Source organism: Athalia rosae, chromosome 3, assembly GCF_917208135.1.
Source record: "Athalia rosae chromosome 3, iyAthRosa1.1, whole genome shotgun sequence".
Lineage (NCBI taxonomy): Eukaryota > Metazoa > Arthropoda > Insecta > Hymenoptera > Athaliidae > Athalia > Athalia rosae.
The window spans coordinates 24886115-24904529 of NC_064028.1; the positions used below are offsets into that span (position 1 = coordinate 24886115).

The following is an 18415-nucleotide window of genomic DNA, read 5'->3' on the forward strand; positions in this document are numbered from 1 at the left end:
AATATTTTATAACGATTGAATTATTAATGTGACGAGGCTGGATTATATAAGGAGCTTCTTGCTTTTTCTTCCCTTTCATTTCTTTTTGGTTTCTTTTCGATCCATCTCCAGATTTTCGTAACACACCTTTTATCATTGAAATATGAGAAATGTTGGGAACCCCTCGTAAGATTAGCTCTGTAGTCAGTTAATTTTCCAAATTTCAGCTCTTTCACGGGCAGGACCTATGCGTAAAATATACGAGCGGAACGAAGCCTCCGTTATACTTGGCTCTTTTTTCTATAAAACAAGCCAGGGATTATATGTGCGGAAAACCTTACCCCAAATTTTCGAGCAATGTACGAGTACAGCATGTATATGTATGTATACGTACATATATACATATATATTTTAGATCCACCCTACGTACATATATTTATAATCTACATATAAAACAGTTCCCGGGAGAAATGGTTTCCTTCACTATACGTATATGTATATTATTGTTATACCTACTTCAGCAGCTTATCTCGGGTTGTGCTAGGTTGGGTATGAAAACTATATCAAAAACATTTGTATGATATTATATTCAAATTTATGTATGCGAGCATACATGTACATATTTTTATTTATCAACAAGTGTAAATTGAAGCAAACAGAAAGACCAAAAAAAAATTATAAATATTTCGGTTTTGCAACATAAAATGGTATGTCAAGCAGATTTGGTGGAGTCACAGTCGATAGAAGAAGGCCTTTTTGAGCGAAAAATATCAGGATGCTCCACAATTATCGCGTACGGTAAATCTTGAGCCCGCTGATCAGAACGATTGCCATCAAATTTTTAGTAATTTGTTTTTTCCATTTTATTCTTTCTCCAACTAAAATTTTTTTGAATATTTATCTTCTGCAACTATCAAATTTTTTTCTGATTCGCTTCTTAGGTACGAAGGGTGATTATATCGTTCTTTTATTAATAATGCAAGTAATTGGATACCGATTTTTGAGGGGTAGTTATTCAAAATGTACTTGACGAATTTTTCCGCGCCAGAGGTACAACCACCTTACAGCATACACTACACGGCATCAAAATTCTGATGATAATTTCGGCGCGGAAATTCCATTTCCGTATAATTTCAAAAAGCGGTAAAGTTATACATATGTATATATAATAATCTTGATGAGAAAAACTTTCACCGTATTTATATAGGTATATACCTAAATTGTTCCTTTCTGCTATGATTGCACACCGGTGACCGTGTTTCATTATTTTTCATTTTCATTTCTCGCCTTTTTTTCTTTCTTTCTCTCCTTTTTCCACGCGCGTTTTATACTCGCGCAACATTTTATAATACGGATCACGTACATAGGGTGTGTATATGGTAGATGTATTCGATACATAATACGTGAATGATATATAAGTATATAAATATGGCACATGAATCTCCATATCGCCAAAAAAAAGAAATTGCGAAAAGAATAATCTTTCGTAAATGAATGCATATTTCATAAGTGTCCGAAAAATATGAAACAAGCATCTCGTGTGTGTTGGGCTGTTCACAAAATGGGGGACACTTGTTAACATGGTTATTTTAATGGATAAACGAGCATAATCTCGAATTTTTTCGTTTCCTCCGAAGACTTTTTCTTAAACTTGAAATTTTCGGAATGCCGAGGAAGTTGGTATTAGAATATTTAAAAATATTCCAGAATAATTATCGAGAGAATAGTTTTTCAAGAATCCATTTTTCCAGCCACATCCCTACATCATACCTATACTATGTGCATGTATAGTAACTCTGAATATGTCAAGAAAAAATGAAATTTTTTAATCAAATAACTTGGTAAGAGTTTTGCGAAAAGTATTTGATGCTTTTTCAAACTTAAATGCGTTTCGATATCTCAGTCTCAGCATATATACGTGTACGAAGTTTATACTGTTTCTGAGTGAGAATACAGATTGTACATGGAAGAAGTTTTCTAAAATAGATAGACAAATAGTTCGCTGCAATGAAAGACTTCTTAGAAAAAAAAAATATATATATCTGCAATTTTAATATAATCCAGAACCTTCTCACGATACACAACTTTCCACTTGTTTCCGACCTTCCTATATCTTTCTTCTTCTTTTTTATTTTTTTGAGGAATCGCAAAACTGTCGTGAAGAATGAAAAAAGATCGAGATTTTTCTTTCGGCTCCGCGACACACGTATGTTTCATCCCCAACTAAAATATACGCCTGCCGCGAGCCTATAAAAAATGAATATTGGGCTGCCTGATTATAGGCGGAATAAATGGTTCCGTTCCGTACATTTTCAGTTGTTGTTTTCTCACAAAATAATTTGCTCGTTATCAAAAAAATATATGTAGGTACTCAAATTACCATCACACATAAACTCATGTCGGTTACTTTTAATTCTGAAAAAAAATTTAGCAAAGCAGAAACGGAAACGAACGAATATAAATTCCTCCACATAACAAATATATTCAGCTACCTACTACTACTACGTTCAATATATCTATGCTACTACTACTACCACTACTAATGGGATGAGCCTCGTTCTAGGCAAATATGTTGGTATGTACGTACGTACACATCTATAGAATTCCTATGTTCTGTTTTAGATACACACAAACCTAGAGAAAATATATAGATCGTTGAGGACGTGTGGAGTGGAATAGTCGCGAAATCGACCTAATAGATGCATACATGGGTATACATATTTACGTACATGTACATACAATACCTACGTATATAAACATGCGATGTGTATACATGTATATACCTATATAATGAACATATCTACATATGAGTGAATACCAATGTGTTGTGTAACGACAAATTCTCTCTTTCAGATCAACGATTTGCATCGGCTTTACGCTTTGAAATACCGTATCCTATATGTATACATGGGTCGACTCTATCTTCGCATATACAGGTAACGTGCACACCAATTAATTCGAGTCTTAGGCATGGTGAGAATGGGCAGCAACACGTATATGCCGTGCGATTCTCTTGAAAGTGGTCGCGATCAACGCATGCGTCCAAATATTCGAATTTCTCGTTCTACGGGCGAACCCGAGCTACGCTGGAGTCGGCGTAGCCACAGGCATAGTCGTCTTGTTTTGGTACGTCACCTTCAGGGCTGACCTACTGACAACAAGACGACTACTCCTGTGGCTAGGCCGACTCCAGCGTAGCTCGGGTTCGCCCGTAGAACGAGAAATGATCGCGACCACTTTCAACAGAATCGCAGGGCACAAGATATATACCTGCATGATAATTTCATCACCAAAACGAATATGCCGCACGAATTTAAATAGAAAGGGGGAAAAAACCAAGTTAAAATTAAAAGGGAACAAAATAACTTGACCGTTTAACGCACAACGTTCCATGTCACATCTCCTCCTTTTATACTCTTTGCTCCATTTATTTCGGATGTATATACGCAGTTGAAAAATTCCAAGCTCTAAAATAACAATAATAATAACAGGAATTCAAAAACCCGCGACGAAAATATAAGTATAAAATATGGTCAACAGTTGAAGGAACAATGCGGCGGATGATAAATATAAAAATAACAAACTATTTACACAGATGAAAGAACGAATAGTTCAGCGAATATTTCTGACAGAGCAGAGGTAACTAGAAATGGGGGAAAAACTTGATGAAAAGAATTTTCCAATTCAATTAAAGTGGGTTCAAATGCAATTATTCGCTTTAGAAAATGCTTTACGAGACAGGTATATGTAATGAACGTGGCTATAGGAAATTATGGAGAAATTCGGCAGCTTTTCCGGAAATCAATTAGGTATAGTTACAGCTTTCAACCGCCCGTGAACCCGTTAATAGGGATTTGGGAATATCGAAGGGGTGATACGCCAAGCATGCGGGACATGGGGGATGTGATTGAATAGGATGGAGGATAAGGTTAATATTTGGGATTTCAGCTTTTTGTTTCAGCAACGGTTGTTATTCCCGTATGCCTATGTGTCTGCATATGTATACATGTACGTATGTATATTACAGGGACGTGGTAATTGCTGTTCGAATCGGAAACGGCAAAGGATCTCAAATTGGCCCTCATATCTGCCGGTGCAGATAATTACCTATACATACATCCGTATCGCATGAAATGGAAGACTTTCGTATACTCGTATGTTATTCCAGTTTCGAATTCATTGTCAGTCATTTTGTGAAGTAACCTACCCGATATATCTATGCCCGTGCATAGGTCGTTATTTTATGAAGAAAAATAAAATCGGCGCGGATGACTCGTAATTGACCGAAAGCATGATTCGTCGATAATTTGAAAAATAAAATAAATAAATGAATAAAAATGCGATGGTCATCGAGTGTCGGTGGAATAGATTCGGTGGTACGTGATATGTGTAGAGAAAAGATCAATCAAAGGAAGTTGTACGGGTGATGACGTTATCGCTGATAACGTGCTCCACGATGCGAAAATCGTTCAATTTGCCTGCCACCGATATATCTACTACGTAGGTATATTACGTAGGATGCACATCCACCTGATGTACGTATGTGAAATGTGCGTATGATTGAACATGCCACGCGTCGTAGGTAATACGCGTGTATATAGATCTCGGAATTTCATTCCCGCAAGTAGAATTGAGCATAATGGGGATGATTATCGTCAAATGACAAGGTTCTGCAATGTCCGATCCGCAGCAGTTTCTGCGGCTGCATAATTATTCGTTCGTCAAATACACGCCTAACGTGGCCTAACTCAACGTACCCCTCGGAAACCTTGGATTATTTTATGGCGAACGATACAAAATAGGACAAAATTAATTAGCACGGCGACGAAAACGACGAGCATGGTGATGATGATGACCGCGTCGAACCACGAAACATGGAGGCTAATTGAAGCGTACAGAAATTAATGAAGTACACACTGTACATGTAACGAGGTGATTCGATCACGAGATTTATTCATTCAACTATATCTGCGTGTCGTTTGTTACTAATTGAAGGTGCTGATTATTATCCAAGTGGTTCTGTTGTAACATAAACGTGCTTTTCTGATGGTTCGTGCTTACGATGTAACATACACTATAATGAGGATCGGATCTCAAACTGTTCATGTATCCCACGACACGCGCGTCTTGTCCGAAGTTCGTACTCATACCTGCATAGGTATATGAGTATACACGCATACCGAGTACAACACACCCGTACATGTGTGACGTCTCCGTGCCAAAATCACGTTATACCCGCGATACACCTTCCTAAAGATTCACTAACACGAAACACAAGATTGTTAATTACAACGATTATTATTATTATTATTATTATTATTATTATTATTCCTAACGTTACTACATTCTCATTATTATCACATTATATCCTGCGATAAAAAATTCGTAGTGATCTTTTTATACGTATACGAAAAGAACAATGGAAATTGAAGGAAGTTGAACAAAATTGACCAAATAAAAGAAAAAAAGTTGAATGCATTTAATGATTCGATGTAGAATAATTATCCAGAAGTGACGACAATTTTTAGTTAGCTATTGTTCAGAGAGAAGGGAATATATATGTTATACGTTGATTACATTGAGTTTTTATTACAGAAATATACCTACATATATAATATAATACTATACACATGAAAGAAATGCAGCTAGACGTGCGACGAAATTTTTCTTATCAGCAAACTGGGTGTGAAGAGCATTACTAATTTCCGTTTTTTCTTTTCCCTTCTTTCTTTTTAATTACTATGATATCTACCGATCACGCGCTGGAGCGCTGGAGTGGGCCGTACGCTCTACGAGTGCAGAAGGAAAGAGACAGAAGGGAAAACCAAAAGAAATGAAATGAAGGAATGAAATTGAAACAGAAAAGAACTAAAAATAAATAACGTGCGTAATAGGTATTGTACGCGATTTATATCGTGAGGATGCATCGAAAATCCTAAGGGAACGACACACCTGTCTACGCAGTTGTCTGGACAATTGCAAATTTGATGCGATAATAATTCTATAGTGCATGCGATGAATATGCATATGCGTATATATATTTTTAGGGGTAGAATGCAAAATGTACGGAGGGTTATTGTACGCGTAATACGACGCTCGGTGACGATGATAAGTAAAATATGTTCGAAACTGATTGTACGGACTGATTGGGATAGTTTTTATTTTTTTTTCTTTTTAATTTTGTTTCGTTCTCTTTTTCATTCGCGCATACGTGTTCGTATACGTAGGATCTGACTTTACAGACAATACGGCCATTGTGAAAAAATGCAAAAATCCAGATCAAAGAGAGAATAATATTGGTACAGTGAAGATTTGGCGGATATCCTTGAAGCGGATTTCAAATGGACACGTTACTACCGTTGTTATTATTTCTGCGAGCATCGGCTTTAGGTAGCGAAATTTTAAAAAATCGCAGATCTCAATTTGATTTTCTTTACATTTAGCGTTATATAACTGCTGCAGCCTCCGTCAGAGTCGAAAATTCCTGGAGGAATCCAACGTTCGCATCTCCGTGGCGTCGCGTCGCCCCATAATGTGGGCGAACAGCTGTCAGTTATCGGCTTTCCAATAAAATTTAAAAACCACGCACTCTACTATTCTAATATTACATCTTCTCTTTCCTCATCCTCTATAGCCTGATGTATTTTTTTCCTTCGCCATATGTTCCTCTGTATTGTAATACCATGAGTATTTACCTATGTAATTGTATCCTCATATATTCTCCTCGGGACGTTCGGGGACCACTCGTCTGACTTCAAATTAAATGTAAAAGATTACAGAATTCGAGCTTGGATTAATATTCAATAGGTATTCTAAGAAATATTAACGTTATATTCGTATGTGACTAGAACTGAAGCCAATTATATAAAAATTTCGGTTTCAGAACTCAAAAGATACTTTTTACCACGCGTAGAATTTATTCTGTAACGTTGCAAAAAAAAAAAAAAAATCGTTTTTCATTGTCCGGGCTTCTGTATTTCACCGAAATCGTTTTATTTTTTTTATTTGGGAATATCTTTCTTTCTTATTTTTTACGATAGCTTGGAATTAAAAAAAAAACCGATGATCAGTCGTCTGTCGAGATAAGTCCGAAGTTAATACCTGCTCAATTGGGCCGTGTAAATCGCGAGTTGATATCGGTGCTGAATTTTTTAGTCCACAGTTGATTCTTCGAATTTCATATGTATCCCAGAGTAGAACGTACATGTGTACGTAAACGTCGTACATGTATAAATAACTTTGCAATTAGCACTACGAGGCGATAAACGGATTAAAACGGCCGCTGGAGTCGTGAAAAGTAATTTCCACTTTCTACTACAGCTGCGGATATGAGTACATTTTTTCACACGTATACACCTGTTTACTTTATATATAGTGTTATGTACAAATCTACGTACCTCATATCCCATTAATAATCGAAAAAAATTGACTTTTCTCGAACCGTACAGGCACCCGCGCAGCCGTCATAATTACTCGCTGGTTATAAACTTGTACATCCCAATACCGTCACGTCATCTCCGTATCTAAAAAAAGGGAGAAAAAGGCAAATAAATTTGCGTGTTCCAGTAATCTTCAACTGACGTTTGACTTCTTTTTTTTTTCAATTTTTTAAGGTTTATTAAATTTTTTGATTTTATCTATAGAATTGTTTAATTGTAAGATGGCATGTATTTTAAATTCGAAAAGAGAATCGATGAGTAATTTCGATGGAAGTTGAAAGTTCGTTTCCGAGGAATCGGTTGGAGCAGCGATATTTAAGTTTTGGTAACTAATTAGCATCAAAAAAGCAACAAATCCTGATGAGCAGTTCGTTGGATTCTGCTAACTTTTCACCGCTAGCTTTTTGGAGGTTTCTCGAATTATCGTTTGATTTTTCGACCGATAACAATAACTGCCCTTCCTGCTTTATCTGCATGAAGCGAGAAGTTGAAAACAATAAAGTTTTTTTCTCGCAAAACTCTGCACTATAAATCCAGGAACAGTCTAAAATATATACCAGGATATCGATAGCGATCCTGTGGCAAAATTATATGAATTTCGAAGAAGTTATTTGAGATCATAGCTAAAACCCGAAGGGATTCCAAGTTTAGCTGTACAAATAATAACGACCACCTGAAATGTCCTTCCGAGTTTTGACCCATCCGGGATAAGCGTTATACGAGCGAGATGCAGAAAAACTAAAGCTTCATTTGCCTCTGCTTCCTACGAACTCATCCTCTCGATATACATATACCTACGTATGGATAGGTCAGCGGTACACATTACATATATAGATGTGTTTGTATAGAATATACATACCTAGGTATGTACGAACCGGTATATAAACTTACGTCAGAGCAACGACGTCGCTGTAACTTTTCAGCAATTCCTCCACGGTGGACGCCGGTGGGTTAAAAAATATCGGTCATAAATAAAGGCGAGCAGGAGACTATTTTCGCGACGACTATCATGAGGGAAAAAGAGAGAGAAAGAGGGAGAAAGAGGGAGAAAGAGGGCGAAAGAGTATTTTGCAGCGCGCGAATAGAACCCACTCGCGGCTGATGCTGCTTTTGTGCAAAGCTTGCGGGAAGGAAAAGTTGCCGAAATTTCTACCTATGGAGAATCGAATACAAGTACATCGTCATCGTAGGAAAAACGACTAATAACCGTGGGGCAAGTTTCGAAAACTTCAACAACTCTTTGGAGTTTAGTTTTTTGGGTTCATCGACTCGTTTCCATCTACGTCTGCCGTTTTGAATTCCAGAATCTTTGTGCCATAAAAAATGACCGAACACATAACGCCGTAACTTCCCTACAATAATCGCCCTTCCTCTCGCGCGATGGCTCGGGGGTTCCGGTGACGTTCGGCGTGACTTTTTGCGACCCCAAAAGTGTCCCGAGAATCCCGTGTGCTTTACCCACTAATAATCCAGTAGGTCGCGGAGGCGTGAAGGGCGGGAGGGGTAGCAGGGGAAGGAACTCGGCAGATGCGATAGATAAACGGGGGTCGCTCTGGACCGTCCGGCGTATTTTCGCTTTTAGTTTTGGCTGTTCCTCAATTCTCATTTCGCAGTAGAAATCGTTAATCAAAATGTGGCCGCACCACGTGACTTTAATCTACCCCCCCTTTTCGGACCCCTGCAGGCCAAGGGGATCATCTCCGTTGAAACACACTCCTCAAGTCCTGCGGTGTAATAACGCCTAACGGAAACGAAAATGGTCCCGCGCCTTCGCTCTTGCGCGCGTGTGTGTGTGTGTGTAGGTACAGGTATATATACGTACATAATAGCAGCACCGGGTGAAAGCCAGCAAGAACTGAATCTCTTGAATTGTGAGAATCGTGAGATTTGCGAGAACGAGAACGACCCAAGCCACCGTATTATTGTATATAAAACGCCCTGGGGGATGCCGCGCCGTGGGGAATAGCCTATGTAAAGTCTTTGCCGTAGCTGGAGGTATCAGTTTCGATTTTGCACACATATGAAAATTCTAGAATTTAAAATCCAACCTGACTTACAGACATTTGCCGCGGACTAACATGAATTGCGAAAAAAGCACGAACGAAAAGTCATGCGAGTGCGGGTACGAATGGCAGTTCGCGCCGTTTGGATCACCCTGTACGCATACACACGCATGTGCCTCTATTTACGCATTGTATGTACATACATATTTACATACATAAATACGTAGGACATGTTGGCTAGAAACATTCGGCTTTCCAACCGTATTCTAGACAGAACTACCCTCCTTTAATACCTTAATACACGGGGTCTGTCGACGACGGGGCCGAAACTACTTCTCAAGACATGTGCTGGTCTGGGGGGAAAAAGTGAAGTTAGGGTACGTGAGCTTGGGCTGACTCGAGTCAGGTTGGTTTATAGTAGCAGGATGGTTCGGGAATATCCGGGAGACTAACGAGTGAACCAAATCAGTTTGCTTATATTCTGCATAGCGCCAACCATCTTCTCCCCCAATTTCCGGGCGTCCATTTTCAAATTTATAGCGCTCTGTATTATGTGTACATGAAATTGGTTATCTATATGAACGTATTTGTACATATGTAAGAACCTTATGTGGAAAAAAATTAAGCAAAATCATAGAGGGGCATTTCGCGCCCCTATATTTTCGATGACTTGGATTTTCCAAGGAAAAACAGTCTTCTAATTTCTTCGAATTTTGGCTAAATTTGAGGTGCCCTAATTTTCCACCGATATCGGCGAGTACTCTTCTATGTACGGAAGAAAACTTTCCATCCTTTGATTAGATATACAGGGTGAGTCGTTCCATACGCCGAGGGTAGCAGGAGCTTGATTACTCGACCTTCTCATTCATTGGGCATGCTATATTTTAGAGTCGAGCTTTCTCACTCTTTCCATTTTTCTCTTGCGCGGAGAGTTGACTGCGTAAGAAAACCAAATCAGGCTCGTAGTCTGGGATGAATTGTACAGCGATAATATAGCATAGGTACTGCGCTACATTAATTGCTGTCATGACCTTATACGACAGTTTGAGCATCCGGCAACTATCCAATATAAACGCAAACAAGGAATGTTATACCAAGAAAGGGGAGGAAGTATACGGGGGGTAATGAATAGATCCATAATAGTCGGAGAATTACGAGGCAAATATCAGAAGAAAATCGTAATTATCAAGGATGTACCGTTACAATAATTTGTTATACTACGTATACATGCAACATCGCCGGTTCGTTCTTCATTTATATCTCACGAAATAACCGCGGACAAAAAGATTCGCGATTAACAAAACCTTTGTACGGTGCTCGCTCTTGTGGTAAAAGATAGCAAAAAGAGAAAGAAAGAAACGAACAAACAAACAAAGGAAAGAGCTAGGAAAGAAAAAATACAAATGTAACTTGAACAACAACTACTATAATCAACTATGCTGCAGAATTCTCGTATTTTTTCCTAGTGGTTTTTTTTTTTTTTTTATTCAGATGTATAGATATAGATTTTTATATGTCATCCCTCAAGCTTTTTTTACCGTCGTCGTACTTTATTAACCCTTCGCCCGTACATTTTTCTTCCTTTTTTCTTATCTTTTATTTCCGCTGCTACAAAGGCTGTGACGAGGTGGTAATGTTTTTTGACAATTTCAAACAATTTTCGCGAATATCGTAAAAGAAATTTCACGTGCGGAAAATTTCAGAATAACTTTTTGTTCACTATTTCCTGAACGATCCCTTTCACATTATAGACTTTGTTGCTCACCTGACCGATTGCGAGTCGAAACGAATTTTAAACGAGAAAGAAAAATTGTATGATAATTTCACTTTTTCGCTTAAGTTTGGAACGATGAATTTTTCAAAATATTCTCCAAAACATTGCAATCGTACAACGCAAAATTTCTAAACTCCTGAGACAAACGACAACAACACGTTCATACAAGAATTGCATGTAGGCACGACATTTAATTTAATTTTCAAGCAACGAAGCGTGAAAAATAAGTCCATTTCCTACGCTTCTCTTAAATTTCCATGTCTTCTTACGTAATCTTTACGTAAGCGGTTTTTAGAACCTATCCTGCGCAACTCCGTGAGCAATAAAATTTATATAAAAATAAAATAAATAGGGGGTGGAACGCCAGGACCTCGTAAAAATAACTGAGGGGATGAGGAGAAGGGTATAAGGTTTATCTCTATAGGTTTATACCGGAAAATGGTAGGAAGATAAAAGAAAAAAGAAAAGAATGAAAAAGAAGAAGTAAAAATCACTCAAGAAAATACAGGTGAAGAAAATTGATAAAAAAAAAAACGCTCGATGCAAAACGACAACGACGACGACGGCGACGTTTCAACGCAGGGAGATTTTATCGCTCCTAATAGTACATTAATAACCGATCAAGTATAATGCCATAGTAGAAAAAATAATGATTGTAAACGATTCTTGAAGATATTAGATAGATTTTAATAATTGCTCCGAAAGTGTGCAAATTCGCAGATGGTTATTTTCTTGAAATAATTCTTCGCCATCGTGACGCCATAAATTTTATCCCTCAGATATACATATATACCTACATATTATATAAAGGCTCTTGAATTAGCCTGGGAAAATTTATGCAAAGTAATTTCTAAAATTGGTGGAAATTGAGAAATAAAGTATGTTTTTTCATTTCGTCCATCTATAAAAAAGGAATTACATCGAACCTTTATACTTCAATTGGCTCGAATTTATATACACGTGTATTATATCGTCTACAGTATAGACAATAAAACGGACCCGAAAAAGTATAAAAACTCCATTTTTTCCGTTTATTTATTTAAATAGTTTCTTTTCATTGTTCAAATTCAATCTTCGTGGAAAGAAAATATTTTCAACTCTCATTCAAAAAAGGATACAGATAATATTCGAATTTCACGCTAGCAGAAAAAAGGAAATTATCATTTTCAAGACTTTGATTAATATTTCTTCAAGTAATCCAACGAAAAGTTTTATCGAATATCTACGAGGTGTCCCCTTTTTAATCCATTCATATATACGCAAATTATGCATCATTATTAGCAGTGAGGGAAATTTGAAGGAGAAAAAAGGTTCACTTAAATAAACAGCGCCTCGCTTAAAAAGGTATTAACGGAAAACGATTCCCGCCGGATAACGATGCGATGTATTGCAGGGGGATCGTCGATATTAGAATATGTGTGCGACGGATGATTGCAACTCGTTTGGTCGGATGATGTGCAGATCGGAGTTTGATCGGATTCGGTTAGATCGTGGAAAATATACGTATACATATAGATTCAGATTGGGTTACCCTAACGGCGACACCGTCTACACCAGGGTAATGTAACTTCGGAGGTTCGAGAAATCGGTGATGGAAAGGGTGCAGAAAACCAGGTCCACATTATAGAACAACTGCCCGACCTGAGAAATAGGCTTTGGTAATTGCATGTAGTACGTATATAGTGCAGTAGGTATATAGAGACCCATCTATGTGTACTTATACAGGTTATCCCTTGGGATCGCGAAGAAAAATATCACCGATGTTCTACAGATAAGGAGACAAGGGTCACCCAAAAAATCCTGCATCCAGAGGGATCGCGTATACACACAATGTATCTGTATAGTATGTGCGTAGCTTATCGTGAAGAAATAACGCCCTTGAATACCCCGGTATATTGTACATAACATATTATTTATTTATATGTATACGCGCGTTACGGTGGGTCCGAGAGCTGTCCTATGATATGGAGATAATATACATGTACCCTGTAATCTGTTAGGATCAGGTGTTGTGTCGCAGTCAGGGATGAGGTTTGGTCGAACGTCATCCTTAACACCTACCCCTTTCTACGGAATATTTATAATAAATGTTATATTATGTACAGACGTATACATGAAAATAATTATGTACTACGGAGTACAGTACAACAAGATTTTTGGGAAACGAGATAAAGAAGATTTAACGGACCGGACGACCCTGTCGACGTGAAATCGGGCGATGAAGCTAATGGTGTTTCGGACCCAAGAAACAAAAAGAGAACCGATGAAAAAAAGGAAATAAAAATAGTTTTAGGTACGCACGATGTGCGTGATATTTTTTTATTTTGAGATATTTTGAAAATAGTAACAAACGACTCGTGACGTTGATCGAAACTGAACCAGTGCTTGTTCACCGCCGAAATTTTTTCGAGTTTCTTACATGAATCTACTCATCACCTTCTTCGTGTATTCCTTTTTTTCCTGGCCCTCAAAAGAAGGAAAATATCACGAGATATACCGCAGACGAGATGATGAGCGGTTCAAACATGAAGAAACAAAAGCAAAAAAATAACTGAAAAGGTCGAGCTGATTACGATGTAACTATTTTTTTTTTTCTTTTTCGTAACAAAGTACGTAAAGACTGCATAATAAGTTCCATGGTGAAGTAAAACCTGCCTGCTGGCGAGTCTGCGGGATAAAAATTGGTATCTACTTGCGGGGGGTGGTGCTAGATTCTCGTTATACATATACCTATGTATACGTTGCGTATACCTATGTGTGTGTGAAATTTCGTTTTTTTTCATCATGACTTTTATACGTACAACGAAGTAATGAGAATAACGCAAAATATCACCATAATTCAAAGTAAGACTACGACGAGCGTCACGATGTGAAATGTATATAGGTACTGCATTGTTGTACATATACAATACGTGAATAATCATATCATGTTTACATAATTTAGATACATCCTTGAGATTTTTCTGTAGATCTGTTATAAAGAAAAAGAAATAAAAAACATAAAAAGGTGAATCGCTGTGATTAGCAATATAGATGGCACGTGACATGTGTAGCGAAACATCGTGATTGTATACCGATACAAAAAAGGGATGATACCACGTAAATTGGGAATTACGTAGAAAGTACATGGGTTATATACCGCATGTAGATGTAACATAATTCTTGACAGCAGTTGTGCTTGTAACCGCTCTCGTTAGGTGTATGTATATGTAACTGATGTAAAGTTTTGTTTAGTTATAAATCTAACGAAGACCAAACTTTCGATAAACAAGAAAATTTCGCGCGAAGATTGAAGGAAAGTTTTCCTCGTTTCATTTACGCCACGTATTTTGGATTATACGACTATACATATGTATAGCGTATCCTGCTTGCCGTATAATATCCGCCAAGCTGTGATAAACTTTTACTCATTCTCAAAATTTAAATTTTCAATACGACGAAATTTCTATACGTGAATATCGGTATTGTGAATTAATGAATGATGCCTGCGATACCGAAGCTACGGTCCACAATGTAGTAAAAAAAAATGTAAAAACTTATTACATGCATCAGAATTTATACCTCAGCCGTTCGGATATTCGCATGAAATATATACAGAAGGGATACTTTAGAATCCTGCTGTAAGAATCGAATCATCGGGCGGTATCTTTACTACCTTGTTATAAATATGGGTGCCGATATTCTAACCTGAGCTAAGATTCTACTATTTTCAAGGAGATGATGATATAGGACACATTCCTCTTTGTACGATCGGGAGGCAGCAGCATCCATACTACGTACGTATACACGTATAATGCCAACTGAGTTTTGCGTTACAGCTTGCGATGGATTTGCGACAAAGGCGCAGCCACAAAAGCTAGGAAAACATTATAGGATAATGCCGACGCAGTCGAATCTGAAAGTGTATATTTGCAAGAACATTGAAATTGTATCTAGGTGGGATATGCAGATTTACCGTGGACGCCGGTTCGCGAATCTATCATATACCTACACGTACGTGTGAAACGAGATTCGAACGATTACTCGCAATTTCATTCGTATGGAAAAAAAGGATTTTAGAAATCAAAAATTTCGTTTTCGTACAATAATAAACCCGACGAAACAATAAGGGGTGAGATGCCAGCAGGTCGTCGAAATTTCTGTTACTGTACGGTAAGCGCGGTCGTTTATTTATTCCATCAAACCCCAAAACCGTTAGTTTTATTTTCCCAAAGTCAATTTCTGTACCATGCAGACAAGGTCGCTCCCGCCAGAATCAAAACTGCTTTGATTTCGTTGTCACGTCCCACTTTTACCATCACCGCACCGTCTCAACGATATTTTATCCCTTCCTTTTTTTTTCTCCTCGTTTTTGTATATTCTTTTTTCCACTTCCTTTTGTCATCTCTTTTTTCTCATTCTACCCCCGCAGTTTTTTCCGATTAGATACTCTTCTTCGGAAAGATCCGATCACATTGTACACGTCCAACGTCCTTCAAAAAAAATCTATGCCGCGAAAATTGAGAGACAAAAAACTGAAGTGTTGTTTCTTGTTTATACACATAATTTCAAATTTCATCCACGCGACAGTTCCTCGCTAGTGGGGTTGATACAGAAGAAAAAATAAAACGAGAACACAGGTGATTACGGCGACTCCAAGAAGGGCATAATATCTTTCAAAATTTTGAAGAAGTAATTCAACGCGTTCGAACATTCGTCGAGGCGACGCAAGAAAATGCTAAGCAGCGAATTGTTCCTTTTTTTCTCCCCGCAAACGATTTCCTTTGAATAAAATAAGCAACTGTTTTAAGCTTCAGCTGCATTTATAGAGTAAGTCTTGGTCTCGTGGCCTCCAGAATTGCAGAAGCAGCAGCAGCAGCAGCAGTGCAGTAGTTACCCTTGAGTGGCGTTTTATCTGTTCTCCTTACGTATGAGTACATATGTATATATGTGCGAGGCTACGTACATATATACCTATTTATATACCTCATACTTCCCTGTGTAGTTGTGTATCTCAGGTAATTTAGACTATACATTACGAAACGGTACACTATACATACATATATGTAAGAGAACGTTGAAAATAAACCAAGGGAATTGGAATGGGGTGTAAGCTTATAACACACGCAGAAATTAGGTCGGTCTCTCTTCCGTGTTCCATATGCACAGCGCATGCGAACGGTGCAGATGCACAACCTTCGAGTACCAGAGAATGCAAAATTCGTTCGAAAAAAAAAAAATCAACCCACGTACATGGAATACCTGCTCATCTTCTTTTATTACGCCTCGAAACGCGATACCGTAGATGTGAGCTCACAATTTTTTCCCGATTCCTCCTGTTGTGCAACGGATCATTGGACGATCGCCACGCTGGGAAAAATGACATACGTCAAAATCCAAAAATCTGACCATCCATATCAGTTCGATTTGTAATCAAACGAATGGCCAGTTTATTTCTTAATTTTTTCTTGTTTCGATGAGCATTATCATTCTTCACTATTATTACTTTTTTTTTATGAATAACTGGTACTTTATCGCTGATCGAGTATTGCTCGTCAAAAATTCAAACGTAAGGTGTAAATTTTCTGAAGTTTTTCGTGCGGTCATGTAAAATTGATCGTCCCGTTTTTGTAAATCCCATACGATTCAATCGAAGCAATTATTTTCTACGAGGACGATCTTTTCATATGAGCGGAATTGGGAACACAAATGAATCAAAATTTTCATGTTTACAATAACAATTTGACAAACTAGTTTTCCGAATCCTGTTATTGCCCGCAAAAATCTATGGAGGAGTTGCAAATACGAGTCCGATAATGGAGCAACTATTTCAAGAAAATTTACGACTCTTTATCGCGTTAAATTGTCACTGGTTGCACGGTTCCAAAGGTCTCTTATCATTTCTCAACATTATGGTATACGATGCGGAGCAGGGCAAAGTTTTACTCCTTTTAGACTGAAACCGAATATACGCACGCGTGTGTGCATGTTGAGGCGAGATGCACTCTGCCGTTTTTGATCGTTACGTACAAAATATATTCCTGTCCCAAATCATGCGAGTACGATATTCTCCGGAATCGCGTATAGAAATTTTCACGATACGAAACGAAGAAAAAAGACTAGACAAATGGATATCGAAGCGAGGAATCGGGTTGGCAAAAACGTATAGGATGCGAGAGAAAAGAAAAGAAACTGTGAAAATTCTATACCGAGATTCGATTTATAATTTTCGAATCACGTGCTTTCTAAGGAGTTTCACAGTGGGGGACGATTTCGGCGATATATTGTATTACGGGAGAGTTGACAATGAATAATGATATCGTTTTCAAGGCTCCGAAGTATAAATTATGTCGTGTATGGAGTTGTTATGTTTGGATAACGGTTTGCCTTTATAATATAATACTAGCAATATAATATAAACGTACAGGGGAAGTGATAGATTCATATCGTTCACCGATCCGGATTTCCCCGCTCGTTTCAACGTCACTAACTTTGGGTTATACTTTTTAATACCGTCTCCATTATAGATGATGAAAGTCATCCTTTAACGTAATAACACAAGTTGATCCTCAACCGTCAAGCTTAGTAATTGTAGCTATTACCGCTAACACCAGACATTGTGAGAAACAACGAACAACCAACACGACGAACGCTCCGAGAAAGACCGCCGAATTTATGGCTGTGGATATACATATAGGTATGTTATACGTTCTACATGCACGGCTACGTAACTGTTTACATTTTAAAAGGATTTCACCCAAATTAGACAGTTTCGAATACTACACTCGTTTGAAAATTTGTTGTGAGCTAACTTCCGCGTAGAAAAAGATAATCGCGCGACGCGAATGTTCAAGACGTAGTAACCGGTGGGGATGCAAGCTCCAGTTTTTGAAGACAGAAAACTGGAGGGATTTAAGACGATTTCAAAAATTAGACGAGACTCGTCCGATGTACCTTTATTTTTCTTTGCATCCTTATAACGGGCAATAAAAGAAGAGGAGATGCGAAAAGATCGAATTGCGGAAAAAAATTCAAAATAAGCAGAGAATTCAAAGATAATCTAAAAAAATGTAATTTTCACATCACATTTGAAAGAGACTGAAGTACTTTCCACAATTCTCATAATTCTTCTCATTCTTTCAAGAGCACGTACCCTTGCGGTTATTAATCCCGACTTTTTTACGAATCCTTTCCATCTTTATTCTCGATGTACGCACGCATATACCGTGCGATTCTGTTGA

The 18415-nt window shown here is 37.8% G+C and overlaps 1 protein-coding gene across 2 annotated transcripts in view; it reads right to left on the reverse strand.

Annotated features, from left to right (window-relative positions):
• Positions 1-18415, reverse strand: part of LOC105686780 (probable G-protein coupled receptor No18) — a 33716-nt gene that overhangs the window by 11454 nt on the left and 3847 nt on the right. For both annotated transcript variants that reach the window (XM_048651946.1, XM_048651945.1), the window contains exon 2: positions 7377-7502. The gene's annotated coding sequence lies outside the window, so the exon portion shown is untranslated. The remainder of the gene's footprint in view (positions 1-7376; positions 7503-18415) is intronic.